This window comes from Notothenia rossii (genome assembly GCF_949606895.1).
Source record: "Notothenia rossii genome assembly, chromosome: 6".
Classification (NCBI taxonomy): domain Eukaryota; kingdom Metazoa; phylum Chordata; class Actinopteri; order Perciformes; family Nototheniidae; genus Notothenia; species Notothenia rossii.
The window spans coordinates 82,140,957-82,158,825 of record NC_136909.1 but is presented as its reverse complement, the minus strand read 5'-3'; the positions used below and the strand labels follow the sequence as shown (position 1 = coordinate 82,158,825).

The 17,869-nt window shown below is 41.3% G+C and overlaps 1 protein-coding gene across 1 annotated transcript in view; it reads left to right on the top strand.

Moving 5' to 3' along the window:
* Positions 1 to 680: 680 nt before the first annotated feature.
* LOC307044659 (uncharacterized protein) overlaps positions 681 to 17,869 on the top strand; it is a gene marked incomplete at its 3' end in the record, with an annotated part of 131,981 nt that continues 114,792 nt past the window's right edge. Inside the window, exons 1-2 of the mRNA XM_079689970.1 lie at positions 681 to 807; positions 919 to 1,053. The remainder of the gene's footprint in view (positions 808 to 918; positions 1,054 to 17,869) is intronic.

Sequence of the window (17,869 nt, the reverse complement as noted above, 5' to 3'; positions counted from 1 at the left end):
TATATGATTTTTGTGGGGTCTTGCTCTTCAATAAATCTACCTAATTATAGCGTGAAAAATAATGTTAAGTATTGCATGACCATACAAATACTCAATAAAAGACAACGTAGGCTTTAAACTACTGAGTTATTTAAAACATATACATTTACCCCCCAAATTGTTCCTTGCTTTTTTAACCTCTAACCAGAGCTCTTACACTGACTTTTTAGTGAAAAAGGAACTGTTTTCAATTAGTTTGGACTTTTTTGGTTGAAAAAACCCACATCAGACATAGGCTACCTTATTTTTCCAATGTATGTGTTGTTACTGAGTGTCACTGTTTTGTTGTGCAATATGAAATCTTCTAATCTGGTCACAAAGCCTTGTTGCAACCTAAATTATACTAAAACATACTTACGTTTGTCGTTCAAAAGGGCAAGATCATTCAATATGTTACAACAAGTTAAAAAAGATAATCCTTAACGTAAATTAATTCTGGTAACAGAACTTTGTTTGTCCGCAAAAAACGTACGTGAGGCAATACTATACGAATCTAATCATGGCATATGTCATTTGATAGTAATGAATTGTAAAGTAAAGGATGTGAATACTCCATCCACCAATGGGGCTAAATGTACTGTAGATTTGCATACTTAATTCCTGGGCTCTACCTGAGGGGATCAAGACTGCAGGTGAAGATATTTGGAACAGGCCCATTCCGCGCATGCGTATTAACCGTAGAGACGGAGCGCGCTGGTTGCGTCAACGGCTATCAGAAATGTTCGTAAATGTTTGTGACATGTCATGGTGCATTAATGGTGCATACAGGTATTAACAAACACTATAAACCTCAGCAGTGTATAATATACATGGCTCTATATATATATCAGGCTATAAAATACGTTACACCACAACTTATAAGACTTCTCTCCCCCTCAGGTGTAGGCCTACAAGTGTATTATGGCTTGCTGTTGGAAAGCTAAATGAGCTAACGCGAACTACCTGCTGTTGGCTAGCTAGGCTACACTAGCTTCAGCTGAAGTAAAAAAATGGAGTTCTGCAATCTACTTTAAGGTAAATGCTTGTTTTTTCATTTACAAGGCCAACAGTGAGGCTCACTTAGTCCTGCAAGACAACATGGGCAATTTTGTTTATTGTCAAAAGTTTTTAATAAGTCAATTTATCAAGTTATTTGACAAACATGTACTGTTTCTGGCTTTGAATATGGGAGGATTTGCTGCTTTTCTCCGTTTTCAATCACAGTACTTTAGAGATAGGGTTTTAGACTTTCTGTTTAGACCAGGGGTTCTCAACCTTTTTTGGGCCAGCGCCCCCCTGTCCATTATCCAGGTCTCTTACCGCCCCCCATCAAAAAAAGTAGACTTATTTTCTTCCCTGAATATTAATGTTGACTAATATTCTGTGTTATATCATTTAAAAACCATGTCACTGAATGCCAAATAATAGATTTGATTTAACTGGGCAGTTGGAATATCATTATCATTAGTTTACCAGAGAGCAGAAAAGCCATGTGAATGTGAATAAAAATGATATTTATGAGTGTTAAACAAACTCAGACAAGAGCAGAGAATACAAACAGACTGCTACGGAACAGCAGCAATTTCAAACATGTCCAGTGCAGAACAAACAGTAGGCTACAAAACTGTACATTAGGCCTACAGAACTAACAGGTCGGAAAGGTGTTGCATTTCGCCAAATTGTGGGGGGGGGAAGGTTAGTGTGAACCCTGCGCTTGGTGGTTCTCCGCCAGTTTCTTCACTGCGGGTTGCAGAGAACTTAGTTTCAGTCGCAGTGCACCTGAGGCCGTCAAGTTCAAGCGATTGCGGTACTTGGACTGCATGTGGAAGACCTGGCTGAATCCCTGCTCCACGAGGTATGTGGTTGGGAAAGCCAGAAGAAGCAGCCTCGCTTTCTCCCAGAGAGCCGGGTAACCCTGAGAGTATTTGACCCACATGTTGCCCCAGCCAGAGGTGCGGAAAATAGCCTGGGCCTCATCGTCACTCTGGATGTCGATGAGATGCTCCTGTATTGCTGGCTCGCATTCCGCCACGTCCGCCTGAAAGGGCTGCACCACCCAGGTGGGAACATCGAGGTCCAAAAGATCTCTGAAGCGGATCTTCAAGTCGGCATTCACCATCCTCAGGTGGTCTGTGTAAATGAGGAGGCGCTCATCGGTAAGAGCCTCAGACACCTGCAATGAGTATAACCAGGAAATTGTTATCGGTGCAGAATGTTACCATCCGATTTTAAACTGGTTATTTTATTGCTAATTAGTTTACGAATTGATGTTTCTTTATTCTCATAATACATTCAGAACATAAGGTATTTATACTAACCAGGAACACAAATATAGTGTTGCATAGAGTAGCCTACATTTATTACATGTATTATTTATTATTATCATTATTTAGTAGCCTAGGCTGGATCACCTTGGTCAACAGCTGGAAATGAGCAAACTGCCTCCTGCCTATGCTCTGCCGGTATAGATCCAGCCTGGAGGTGAGACTGTGGATGACCTCCTTGCTCTGGATCAGAGTAACTCCTTTTCCTTGGAGCTTCAGCGTGACTTCATTCATTTTTCCAAAGAAGTCTGCGAGGTACATGATGTCGCAGCGGCTGGATGACACCTGTTCCCCGAGAGCTGCATCCACCTCCTCCAGGAACTCCACGATGCTGTCAAACAGCTCACAAAAACGAGCAAGGCAGTTTCCTTTTGAGAGCCAGCGGACATCAGTGTGGAGAAGAAGACGCTCAAAGGTCTCATCATTTTCCTGACACAGCTGTCGGAACAATCTGTTATTCAGTGCGTGGGCTTTTATTTTGTTTATTGCCTTTACTGCAATATTGAGAGACTCGTGGAGACGTGGACCTTTAGATTTGGCCACAAGGTTGTGGCGGTGCAAGACACAGTGGACTGTGAGGACATGCGGGACCTGCTCCTTCAGCAGAGTGGTGAAGCCACGGTACCTGCCAACCATGGAAGGGGCACCGTCAGTAGCACATGCGAGGATGTTGTTGATCGGGATTGACTTCTCCTGTAGATAAGCATCCAGTGCATTAAAAATGGTCTGGCCCTTGGTGTCTGTGACCAGATATTTGGAAAATAAAAATTCCTCAGCCATCTCCTGACTGTTGGAGGTGCTATAGCGGACATAGGCCATCAACAGAACATTGTTGTCAGAAGTGGTTGTCTCATCCAGCTGAAGGCGGAATGGAGTTTCCCGCAGGATGGCACACAGCTGCTCCTCTGTATCAGCACCCATTTCATCAATCCTGCGTGCTACGGTGTCCTTACTGAGTGGGATGGATTTCAGCACCTTTGTGGGATCACGCTCCATCACAGTAGATATGACCTCTTTGATGGCAGGGAGTACCAACTTCTCTCCGATTGTGAACGGCTGCCCACATTTGGCTATCAGCAAGGAGATGTTATATGACGCTATTAGCCCGCTGTCAGTCTGGGTGGTCTTCCTAGCGAAGAGACTGCTGATGGTGCTCCTACCATGTTTCTCTTTGAGGGCCTGGAAGAACGGACGCTCCTTATCTGCCTTATCCGGGTGGATCTTGGTAAGGTGCTCCTTTGAACGTGAGGGTTTCATTCCCTCATTGGAAAATACATGTTCGCAAAGTAAACACATTGGGAGCTGTGCATTGGTAGGAGACGGTATGAAGCCATAGCTAAGATATTCAATAGAGTACTGTCTGCATTTTATCTTTTTTCGCGGCCATTTTGCTGATGTAATATGATTTTTGTTGTTTTATGATGCTAATATTTAGGGGGGGGGGGGGGGGGGTAGTGTCACGATATGGCGGCAAACGCTAGAGGGCTAGCTGGTGACATGACAAGACATCGTGCCGGGAGCGGACCGGAAGTCGTTGTAATTTTGAACAAACAGAGCTCTGTGTGGAGCAGCCTGGCTAGCCAGCTCTTCCATGTCGTAGCAGACATAGAAACGGGTATTATTTTCATAAACTGACCACTTAGTTCGAATCTGTTAGTGGAATTTGTCATATCAAAACATATCAAAATTTAACAAAGTGACACAGATTATTAACAGTCGCGATCCCAAAATTACAACGACTTCCGGTCCGCTCCCGGCTGCTTTTTGTAGGGTACGTTCGTAAATGCGCTCAGAGCGCTCCGAGCGTCCCCGTTCCACAGTCCAGAGGGCTGCGCTCTGAGCGCTCACAGCTGGGTGCTCTGGCGGAACAGACGGGTTGTCCGAGCGGACTGACCGTTCGTGCATTTACGAACGTACCCGTAATAACACTGCTGACAGCTGACCAATCGCAAGCAGAGTTGTGGTTTCCTATAGCAACAAAAGATGCTGACAGCTGCTTTTTGTACAGGAAAAGACGCTGTGGCCAGCGTTTTTCATGACAAAAAGACATTATGCGTGAACGCCCCCCAAGAACACCTCAACGCCCCCCTTTCAAAAATATTGCTTCCAGCGCCCCCCGATGTTCTCTGAACGCCCCCTGGGGGGTGGTACCGCCCCCGTTGAGAACCAGTGGTTTAGACAATAATATAAAGTCATTTACACTGGGGAGGTGTGTTCCCTCCACTTTATGCTATGGCCTATGATGTCTCTACTTCTCTACTACTACTTTGAAAGTATACTTTGTAAAACATATGACAGTATGCAAAAGCTTGCACCAAGAAATGCCATCCAACAAATTAAAACACTTTCAGAACGTTTTATTTGTACAGTAAGAACATGCAACATTCAATGTAAATATAGAATACATGAATATGCATTATCCTAAGGTAAAACAAAACAAATCCCTCCTTGTTCACTCATTATAAAATGGCCAAAAAAGCGAACAACCATCAGTAACTTCAAACATTTCTTGACATAGTTTATTGCTTTTTTTCTTATCTATGTTTATGTTTCTAAAAATAGGATGACTTGGTTGTAGCTCTGTATTGTATCCCTCTTATTGCATTTTTATAAAAAAAGAAAATGTTTGTTTTTGCATAATTGGTCAAAGGACTAGAGGAGATTATTGGTCTCTTTAAATACAAAGTAGGGACTTTATATAATTTATTCTTTCATTTGGACAGAGTTTGACATCTTTAACCGTCATTGAATTGTATCCTTGTTTCTATGACTCTGTGACGTGGAAACAGAACTACCATAGCCTCCTCGCTTTCTCTCTTTTTTTAAACAGTTGGGTTTAAAACAACTTATTTGTTTTGACTCTCATTCTTTACGAATTTTAAGGGTTTTTGCAGTGGCTGCTTTGCTGTACATCATGTTAGTATTTTGGGTAAAACTATTTTAAAAGGGTGAAGTATCTCAGCATTTCAGAATAACCTTTGAGCCTCAGGAGCCAAGTGATTGGGAGAGAGGTGTGTCTGTGTGTACCAATGTGTGCTACTACGCATGTGACAATAATCAAAAAATATTCTGAATGAAGATGTGGTGGTGTTTTTTCTTGAATCAGAGTATTTAAAACTGGGGAACTGCTTACAAAGGATGGATATGTGTAGAGGAGCTACTGAGCATATTCATTTGTAACACAGACAGACTTTCTGTGTTTAAAAAAAGTATTTTTCTCTGAGAAGTAATTCAAAGACAATTAGTTGGTGTTTTCTTGATATTTTGCTGTTCTGTTTTGCCTCAAAAACTTTATGTTGGATCTTCAAGCATTTTAAACTTGAAAGGGTTCCTATTCTGCCCATTTTCATGTTCATATTTGTATTTTCTGCCTCTAGTGTGACATGTCGCTCCATGCTGTAATGTTCAAAAAGCTCTTTATTTTTCTCATACTGCCTGTGCTGCAGCACCTCTTTTCACCCTCTGTCTGAAACCAGAGCCCAGTGTGCTCAGATTGGTTAGCTGGCCGACTCTGTTGTGATTGGACAACATCTTAGAGAGGTCCCGCCTCTTAGCCTATCACGTACAATGTGTTGTAGCCAGTCTTGGATCTTCGTCATTTTAGGGGCAAGGCCATTTGGCCTTTGGTGTCACACATTTTTCAGGGCACAAAGGCCATTGAGGGAAACATTTGTATTTGGAGCTTACAAATAAATAACTTCATTTTCTGATAAGAAAAACACACGAATGACATGGAAAACAAATCACTTTTTGTGATCAATAATGTCAAACATTATATCATCATATAGGCCTATGCCTCCTTAGTAATACCGTATATAAAATGAAATACTCTACTTTGAATAATTAGTGTTTGGTATGTTTTCCATCTACTACTTCTCCCATTCACAAATCCAAAATCAAATCAAATAACATAACATTCTATTAATATGTAACAAATATATTCCATTTCAGAGCAGAAGAAACAGCCTTCAAGGGTCAAACTGCACATCATTCAGCAGTGTACTTTGAAATGTGTGTGTGTGTGTGTGTGTGTGTGTGTGTGTGTGTGTGTGTGTGTGTGTGTGTGTGTGTGTGTGTGTGTGTGTGTGTGTGTGTGTGTGTGTGTGTGTGTGTGTGTGTGTGTGTGTGTGTGTGTGTCTTTAATCAACTCCTCACAGCTCCTCATATCTGTTCAGAAACCAGACAAAAGTTAAACATGTACAAACCACAGACTTTCTCTGTCATTGCGAATACAGTCGCTGGTTTAATTCTGTCTTTAGGACGTTGTTGTGAGTTTGGACGGAGCAGATACAGGTTAGTTTAGCCTGATCTGATCGAATGGAGAATGGGATCGCTCCATTCAGAAAACACGCATTTTTAAAGTTTTTCGCCTGCCGTCTTGTCTGACTCTGCACACTTGTCAAAGCATGGTTTTTTCTAACCGTTATCAGTATTTAGTTACATCGGCATCATTTTGAAATGTGTATTACAATTAAATCACTGTAAAATAGGTTAATGTTGTTGTAGTTGGTTTCCACCACAGTATTTACTGTTTTGCATAGCCAGTACATTTAAAGTGTGTGCAACCAATCAGTGAAGAGTTAAGCCAGACTAAAGCAATCTGTTGATGAAAAGTTCCTGTAACCTACCCCATTGTGAGATGTATATAGATAGATAGATATAAAAAATAATTATAATAATTAAATCTAAATTAAACATTTACAGTAAATAATATAAAGTATAAACATATCTACAGTCACAACTTCATTATTGTTATTCATACTTTCTGTTATGTAGTTTATTAATGTTCTCGTGCTTTCAGTTTCCATCCAGTAATATAATCACAATGCTATTTTGAAGGTGTGTTCAAAACAATCTATGTAATGAACTTGCTGTACGTACTGCTACACCGACTATTGGGGAATCTGATGTATGTTGTAATGTTTTTGCTGGAGCCGCTTCATCCAATACAGTACTCCGGTTAGAGAGATCACACCTGACGGGAAATACAGTCTAAATTGGTACACACTGTGAATATGAGAGGGGGAAAAATGAGTATAATAAATGCTTTTCAGACAATAAGAAATATAAAGTTAAGTCAACTAAAGTTGCTCAGTATTTTTTTATTGTCAATACTTTTACTGCGTAACTAATATCTCACATCTGAAGGTTTAAAGGCACCTTAAAATAAAGATTGGTCTTTCAATACATTTAGTTGATTTTGTCTTTTGAATTTTTTATCTAAAATCAAGTAGCTATAGCTGGTACTTATCGTTTTAAGATACAGTCTGGTTATAATGCTGTTTGAAGGAGGCACACAGGTAAGAGCTAAGATACAATAGCTAGTTAGTGCACTAACTAGCTAATGTATCTTAGCTTGAATTAAATGTATTTAACGTATAATTAAGTGACTGCTAAAGACAAATAACTAATGTCATGCAAAAATATTAATCTTCGCTTGATTCCAGTGTTGAATTTATATATATTACATAGATTTATTTATATATACAGTCCATGGTAAAAACCCATGTTTACATTTACAGCCAAGTGCAGTACAGAGACAGGGCCAGCACTGCTGTGATTGGTTGTTTTTGCTGCCAGTCAAGAAATGACGCTTCGTGATTGGTCAGCACCCAAAAGCGCAACATGTCCCAACACATCAGCCGTTAGCTGTTAGCAAACACTCAGAGCTCACGGCTCCTCATATCTGTTCAGAAACTGGACAAAAGTTAAACAAATACAAAAAACAGACTGTCTATGTCATGACGAGTACAGTTGCTGCTTTATTTATGTCTGTATGACGTTTTTGTGAGCGTGTGCTAACAGACGGCTGATGTGTTGGGACATGTTGTGCTGTGGGTGCTGACCAATCACGAAGCGTCATTTCTTGACTGGCAGCAAAAACAACCAATCACAGCAGTGCTTCTCTGGCTGGCTCTGTCCAATCACAAACAAGAAGTGTTCTCCCTCAAGGAATACCCTTTCCGTCCAATGTGAAATGCTGTTGTGTTTTGTGAAATGAAGTGTAAATATTAAAGTAATAGTGTACTTGCATTGTGTGGGTGTAACATAGTTAAATAGGTTGTAGTAAAATCCTGCTGAATGGGAGAACTACGCCATCTAGTGTGGTAAAAGTGTGCCTGCATTATTAAGACATCGCAGTGGATTTTGGGTAATCATCAATGCGTTGAGGATCGCTAATGGAACGTGATGCATGAACTATTTTACTCAAAATTCTAATTTACACATTTTCATTTTAGACATGAATAACACATTTATATTAGGCCTATAGTGTAATTTATATATTTCACAACTTTTGTGAACCAAAGACTTTGGTAAACCAAATCTAAAACGCCCCAAAAAATAGATGACATGAATAAATGAGTTGAAGTTTTCCAAAAATCAGATTTCTCATTTTCAGCTAAGCATCTCATAAGACAGTGCTCTAAGGCGAGTGACTTGCATTTATGTCAAGAGCAGAGACTGTCCTGAACCTTTTGATATGTAAGATATGGGTGCCATGTTATAAGAAGTACATTTAAAAGGTGATTTAAGGAGATGTCTACAAATCAAGAAAATGTCCTTATACTCCAGAGGGTTAAGGAAAAGGGTAAGGCAATTTTATTTGAAGACAATGAAGGCAGGTTCTATTGATATATTGTTTGAATCTGGAACAATGTACAATTCACAGCACAGCCTCACAATGTCAGGAACTTTTCATCAACAGATTGATTTGGTCTGGCTTTACTCTTCACTGATTGGTTACAGACATTTTGAACTCACTAGGCTTGTTTGAGACGAGCTGCGGCTCGCTTCGAAAGTAGACGAGAATAGCTGATCGCAGCCGGGAGAGGTCTCAAAAAGCTCGCCTGAAGTCGGACAGCTCGGAGTCGGCTTCTTCTTCTCTCGGTTTTTTGGCGAATTGCAAACAACGTTTAAGGTGCATACCGCCACCTCCGGAGTCGGCTTGACTCGGTTTGCATTTAGAGCCTCCAGAGCAAGTCGGACAAAATGACTATCCATCATGCAACGCACTAGCAAGACGTTGATCGAAATTGCACAGGTCTCGCTTGTCTCAAACAAACCTAGTGCCTATGGAAATCAGAAGGAAGGGTTCATTATCATATTAAAGACATTTGCAAAAATTGGCGCGTATATTGGCGCATTTTTCTGCCGTTTTTGACGCCGATTCAAAACGCGCGAAAAAAGGGCGAAATAAACGGGCGAATAGTGGCACATTGGGCTTTCCATAGTAAACAGCTGACAGCCGCGGTGAAACTCCAGCGATTATTAGAGCGATGAGAATATTAGCATTGCGTCCGTTGTGAACGCACCATAATGCAGTTCAGAAACCACTGTACTGACTCTTTTAAAGCAACTTCGAGATTTTAACAGTATCAGGGGCACACGGGCCATGGTGGCCGACCGTAGAACGTACAATTATTTTCGGGGCTTCACTGCCATACCGAGGGGCAATGACGGCATGGCCGTCATGGCCGCCGGTGAAAATCCTACCCTGGTTGTAGCGCTAGCCATTAAATGTATGAATGTTACATAGTGATGTCACTATGTTAGCCTTTGCAAACCAGTTGCACAAAAACTTCTTGCACTATTTTTTATTTGTGTTTTTGTATTTGATTATAATTGTTGGAGGGGCTCGGGTCATACGATTTTCATTGCCATTTCTACACTGTAGCTTATGTGCATATTACAATAAAACCTTTGAATTGAAAAAAACCTATAGAACACAATTCAGGAAAAAAAGAGCCCCCTGATATTGGTTCCCTTATTTGAGGGTTTTCCTTATTTACAAATATTTGCCAAATTTGTGCATGCGGGTCGCATGGTGGAAATGCATAGAGAAATGGGCATTTGAAATTGGAACACTTGGCAAAACAAGCCAAAATAAAATAAGAAATGATCAGCCTATATTTTTCACTTAAGCCCCAGTCACAACAGTAAATACATAGTTTATTTTTTAACGGGGTCAATTTGTCTCTAATTCAAACCACACCACAGTGCGCTCCTCCCCCCTCATAGAGACCCCTCCTGAGTATCACAAAACATTCATCAGTCCTGCCTCTCTGACCTCTCTGCATCCCCTGCCCCCCTCGGCCAATCACAATCAAACCAGCCAGCGTCTCCCTGTCTGTAACTTTTGTACATGTACATAAAAGCCTGCTTTCCCTTCGAGAGTGCTTACACCCCCCCGACGCCACACTCTTCCTTGAAAACCAACATTGGCATATGCATCCCCCCAGACCCCCCTCTTACTCCCTCCGACCCCCCCCTATCACAACACTCCACATCCAGGTGATAAATGAGGTCGCCCCAGTGTGTGGTATCAGGTCAAAGGTCGACCTAACAGTTCTTGTGGGGTTTTGGGAGCAAATTAAAGTCACTGGGACTTTGGTGATTCCAGTGTGGTTAAACTGGTGACTTAGTTTGTAGCAGCATCACCACCAGTGTGCTGATCTCAGGTCAGGGAAACATGCTGACACTGACTCTTAACCCCCTTTATAGACAATATGCCTTACAATAAAGTAAATCTTGTGAGAAAATTATTGTTATTTTGAATACTGTGAACCCTGCACATTGCTCTGTATATCTCGCACATTGCTACCTCTTTTAAAAACGGCACAGCTTTTAAATGTAAATGTTATTTTCAGAGTAAATAGTCACACTTTTATATTCATATTTCTTCTAAACATTTTCTCTTTTTTAAACGTATTTAAAGTAGTTATTATAGTATTTCTATTTTTGCTCAATTATTCAAGTTAATTTTCCTTACTGTCTTAATGAAAGCACCGTTGAACACCAAACTAAATTCCTTGTACGTGTGAACCAACTTGGCAATAAACCTGATTCTGCTCCACCAGAGGGAGACAGAGAGTCGTATGACTGCTCATGTCTTCTGAAGCAATCAAATGGAGTCACATGATCAAGCTATTTCTAAAAGATATGTTGAATTGCATATTTTTCTATGCAGTCCTTTCTTTGTAATGTTATCAACTTATACATCATTGTCAAAATGCCTTTTAGTATTCACTTTTTAATCACCTCATGCAGGCTAGCAACTTTTTATTTCAAATTCACACAAAGCAGTTGGGTAGTTTGACTTTCCAGAATAATTCAACTATAGAGAGACGAAGTCCCGCCCATCTACTTCCGGCCCATGGGACCTTATTTCGGAAAAATTATGTATTGAAGTCAATGGAGAGAGAAAACGTATCTCTCGATCCCGTTTGAATTGTGCCACGAATTACACATATGATGTTTGTCAATCTTACGCAACTAGAAAGACTACAAATCCCAGAATCCCGGTACTGCATGCTGGCTCTTACGGAACCGACTAACTCCCCTTGTGTGTAAGTACAGCTCTCAACATGCCCAGACTTGCAGTGATTTTCACCTCTTCTAATACTTTTCGCCTCATTCTGAAAGAAAGAAGTGAAATGTGCCAACGTGACGGCCGTCTTGGTGTGTGGTGCGAGATGGGAGATGTAGTTCATTGAGCGGTTTCACACAAAAAAAAAGCGTTACTTCACATTTTAATTTTTTTTACTTGCTAAATTAGCTTTTAAATTGACAAACATCATATGTGTAATTCATGGCACGATTCAAACGGGATCAAAAGATAATCTTTCTCTCCCCATTGACTTCAATACATACTTTTTCCAAAATAAGGTCCCATGGAGGTCCCCCGGAAAGGGAGGGACTTCGCCTCTCTATTGTTTTCTACAAAAAGTAATAATATCCAGTGATCTTTACTGTGTTTTTGCTGAATTTGAATGGTCCATTCCTTTTTCACACCCTATCATCAAACACAGAGTTTCAGTGAAAACCTGCCTGCTATTCATTGATTTGTCCTTTAATTGACTATAATAACTATTATTTAGAATTCAATGTGTGAGGATTTTTTTGCTTTCTTTGTCTTTTATTTAATAGAGTTCATATACATATATATTACTGTGGATACAAATCAAGCAATTCAAGCTTTTGGCTTTGTCTACAATCTATAATTTTACAATATACTTTACGATACTAAACTAAGAACAAGCGTTAGTTGCGTCCCTAAAGCTCTGTGGCACCATCCTTTTGTTCTAGTTTGGCGGTACCAAGAAATTATGAGCCTTATACTATCATGGGACTACAAGTCACAACATGCTTGTGCGTGCCATTTAGAGTGTGTGTGTGTGTGTGTGTGTGTGTGTGTGTGTGTGTGTGTGTGTGTGTGTGTGTGTGTGTGTGTGTGTGTGTGTGTGTGTGTGTGTGTGTGTGTGTGTGTGTGTGTGTGTGTGTGTGTGTGTGTGTGTGTGTGTGTGTGTGTGTGTGTGTGCGTGTGTGCGCAAAAGGTCAGAGTTTGGGGTCATCTTTGTTTAGTCTGTGTTTTTTTTCTTGAGAGTGGCGTCTCTAGCTTTCTGTTCCCATTGCTAAGATTTATAGCTTTACCTTCTTGGTGATTAACCTCTATACACACATGCATATAAAGTACCAACACCTTCCTTTTCAAAATTAATATTATGATATGTGTAATCAAAAATAGAGACAAAAGCACACAAAAAGTATTCTTTCCCCAAATCAATAACGAAAGGAGTACATTCACTTACACTTACATATCTTGTATGTGTCTAGCTTGGCCCCTGAAGCTTGCAGCACTATCAAAACACACACACACACACACACACACACACACACACACACACACACACACACACACACACACACACACACACACACACACACACACACACACACACACACACACACACACAGCGTGGCCTCGTGGCTCCAGCGGGCGCAGTAATGGTTCTGGGAGCCAGACTCTCTCCTGACTCCGGCTCCAGCCCTGTGTGTGCGACAGCAATTTCCTAAAGAATCCACAGCAAGGGCAACACTTCTCCTTTTATTTTTACAGGAACAACACTGACCCCCTCTTCCTCACCACACTCACACACACTTCTGAGAAACACAAAACAGTCACTTGCAATTACAGCTCATCCAACAGTATGATCTACAGTCCTGTCAAACAGCCAGCAGGCCCACAAGGGAAGCAGAGGGTCATTGCATTCTCATTTGACCATACTCAATCTCTCTCGCTCGTAGACTTTAGATCTTTAGATTTGAGCTTCTGCAAACCCTTTTCATGCACACACACACCTATATAACACACTACAGGAAAGGGAAACCCCCCAAAAGCAGCATAGGGCCTCATTAAAGTTTAAATAATTGCCCTACATAAAGCACTTTGGGATATTTTGTGGTTTATTAATGTTATTTTTCACCTCTAACCAGAAGGTGTAGATACGTCTAAGGTAAAGTGATTTTCAGAAATAACATTTGCTGATTGTTCATCTGCACTGATGAAAAGCCCCCCCCCCCCCATATATCATTTAGGCTATCATGTTTCACACATCAGGAGGCCCAAACATTTGCAATTATTCATCATGACAGATCTGACAAAAACAGTTTATCATCTTTTTGTAGATCCTGCTGTAAACAAATCCACTGGTGATCAACCAACCTGACTTAATCTGCCACTTAGACTTTCAAATACACACACTACACGCACACTACACACACACACACACACAGACCCACGAACGCTTCAAAGATCTTAAATCCGTCAGCGGAGAACAAGCTAAAGTTTATGAGATTAGACGTTTGGCATCAACCATCAAAGCGAGCAACAGCAGAAACAGTGTTTTCTTAAAAGGGATCTGTGTGTGTGTGTGTGTGTGTGTGTGTGTGTGTGTGTGTGTGTGTGTGTGTGTGTGTGTGTGTGTGTGTGTGTGTGTGTGTGTGTGTGTGTGTGTGTGTGTGTGTGTGTGTGTGTGTGTGTGCGCGCGCGCGTGTGTGAGGGACCCCATCTAAACAAGCCCCGGCAGCCCCTTTGTTGGCGAGTTGCTCCAGGAGAGCGTGTTGATGGAACCGCATCGATGTTCGGATTAGGGCACGCCTCCGTGATCAAGTGCTCAAACACTAGATAAGAGCGACAGAAACACCCTTTAATCCCGGCTAACCCTTTTCTAAAGAGGACGGATCCTACGGGCTCACTGGAGGGAGGAGGGCCGGACACGGTGGCTCAAAGTTTAGCTTCAATCTGGCGTGGATACTATGATTTATTTTAAAACAAACAGCGATACATCTATAGAGATATAATTTACTGAATGAGTGTTGGACGCAAGAGGAAAAAGTGATCGTTTTCAACAGACTGTATTGCTGCTCTCATAAAGAAGTAATTTGACGTTTTGAGTAATGCTGTTTCTTGCAGAGAGTTATATTAGAAGATTCTTGTCACTCTCAAAATCTGGTGTAAAGCTTTTGATAAAAACAAAAATGTATAAACGTAATTTGGCAGGTTTAAGATTGGTCCAAGCTTTTCTTCGTCTTTTCATACCCTCTCATACTTTTGAACACTTCGTGAGAAAGGACAATAAGGAGACGCACACTCTAAAAAAGGACCTTGGTGTGTGTGTCATCTCCTTTTTTTCTCGTTTTGAAGGGTAAAAGAAATGACAACAACCGTTCCCCAAGTTTAGGTCCCTCTTTCTCTCTCTTCCTTTTTTTCATTTTCACCCCCAGTTTCGCACAATTGTGCCACAAAACTGTTGAAATTGGATGTTAAAATACCTTTGCTTTAGCAACCTGTCAACTTCAGGCTGACGTGTGAAAAGGTAATAGAAGCTAGGCTTTACTACAACACACACACACACACACACACACACACACACACACACACACACACACACACACACACACACACACACACACACACACACACACACACACACACACACACACACACACACACACACACACACACACACACACACCTTTCCTCACTGCCTCAATAACGGCACCAAATTCACACTATCCTCCTAATCCATGAAGACCATAACCCAAGTGCTCTAACACCTCATTAGAGAAGAAGACTCCTGCCTGCAGTTTTTATTGATAAAAACTGAAGTGAGGGGATTTGCTTTGTTTTTCTGGATGACAGAATATCCAAAGAACAGGACGTAAATAACTTTAAATGTGATAAATTCATTTCCCACTGGCATCACGTCTGAATCTACAGGGATGGGAACAGAAACACATTTCTCTGTTATCACATACAAAAACCCTGCAGTACAGTATCCCTTAAATATGTCTAAGGTTGACACTTTCAATTGACTTATTGAATAATAAGCAACTGTTTTAATTATCGAGTCCGACTTGAACCTTTTAAGACATTTTTCTAGCAGAAATTCCACCTTCTTCTTTCGCTGCTTTTCTCAGCACTTTATGAAGTTTTTCATTTTTGGATTGTTATAAAGCAGCACCTTGGGAAAACCATCTATTAATGGTTGTCTGGTTAATCACGAAAAATGTAAACAGATGACTCGTTGAAGGTGGGGTAGGTAATTCACTTCAGAAACACTTTCTGTTATATTCCATTGAATGCTCTTAACATCCCGATAGCAATGAATACATTAAATGCTTTGACAATAAATACATAAAAAAATGTCATCTGTGGAAGCCGTGGTGCTGTAAAAAGCACAACCAATCATCTGAGCCGGCCCGGCTAAAATAACTGGATGGCCTACCTGCCTGTCAGCCTTCCATCTGTGCACAAACTTATCTCGTGCCCTCATTGGTCATGTGCGCATTCGTGTGTGTTGGAGGAGGGACTCTGTAAGGAAGTCTGAAGGAAGGGGCAGATTTTTTCGGTTGTGTACTTTCAAATTCTAGCGCACTCGAGCTGGTTTCTCCATTCTTACCAACCCTACCTTTTAATGAAAAAAAAATCACAAGTTGCTTCGCTCAATATTGCAGTTTTTAATGATGCAGGCTTGTGAGCGTTGTTTGTTTACCTCCCAGAGAAGTGAATTGTCCATTCCTCATTATCACTACTGAGGGGCCCATTGAGCAAGACACCAATGTAAGGGTCTCCAGCTAAAAAGCTCAGTCTTATGACAATTTAAAAAAACTATTTCTACTTTTCTGCTTCTGTCAACCATGGAGTCCCCCAAGGCTCAGTGCTCGGTCCCCTTCTATTCCCAATATACATCCTTCCGATTGGTGACATCATCCGCAGCCATGGTCTCTGTTTCCACTCCTACGCCGACGACACCCAACTGTACTTCAGCACAAAACCCTCTGCCCATCTCCCCCCTCAGTCACTAATCAACTGCCTACACGAAATTAAAACCTGGATGACCACCAACCTACTCAAACTAAACAGTGATAAAACTGAGCTCATGGTTGTGGCCCCCAAGGCACTGCTCGGGAGATCTGCTCCTCAACATCGACGGTTCCATCATCTCCCCATCCCCTCAGGACCGCAACCTTGGTGTTGTCTTGGATTCAACCCTCTCATTTCAAAAACCACATCAAATCCGTTTCAAAATCAGCCTTCTTCCACCTCAGAAATATTTCAAGACTCCGGCCATCACTGTCCGACTCTGTTGCAGAGAAGCTGATTAATTGTTTCATTACCTCATGCCTGGACTATTGTAATGGACTCCTGTCCGGAGTTCCAAGCAAAACCCCGAATAGGCTCCAGTACATACAGAACTCAGCTGCCAGGGTTCTCACACGCACCAAGCCCTGGCAGCACATCACCCCCACTCTATTCAACCTCCACTGGCTCCCGGTCAAGGCCCGCATCACTTACAAACTCCTCCTCCTCACCTACAAGTCCCTCCATGCCCTCTCCCCTCAGTACCTCACAGATCTCCTCCACCCATACATCCCGTCCCGCTCCCTTCGATCCTCAGACTCTGGCCTGCTCTCCATTTCCCATTCACGCCCCCGCACCTTCAGTGTCGCTGCCCCCACCCTCTGGAACTCCCTCCCTGCAGAAATCCGCAACGCCCCTTCTCTCAACATCTTCAAATCAACCCTTAAAACTCATCTGTTCAACATCGCCTTCCAACAATAACTCACTCCCCCCACCCCCCACTTACACTTCCATTTCTGCCCCCTGTTTTATGTTTGTTTTTTATGTTTATGTCTTGTCCTTGTATGTTTGTTTGTAAAGCAACCTTGAGGTTATGAAAGGCGCTATACATTTAAGTTATTATTATGTTTCTTTATGTTGGTTAATCAAGTATATGCAAGCACACATTCGTGGTAGATTACTTTGAACTAAATGTGGTATTGTCCCTCTTACCTGTGACAAAAAATAACAACAGTTGTGATAACTTGTGTGATAACTCCAATGTTGTAAAAGTTCTGTTAGCATTTGCAGTGGCGTTTGATTAACCTTTAAATGAGGTTTTTTGCTATCCCATTTGACTTCCTGGATCGTATTTTCTGCCTTGTAACAACACGTCTCGTTGCGTAGTATGAATCAACACCAACTCCTTATTCTGTGAAGATGTGTCTCTGTGTGTGAGTGATTTACTTACTCTAGGTCTGTATGAAACAATCTACTGACACCAATTATATGTAAACATCCTAGGTAACACTGTTTGTCCACAACAACAACCAAGTATTTGTTTTAGGTGTGCCTCGTCCTTTCCAAATTAATTGACTTGAAACACTCAATTAGGATGACACGA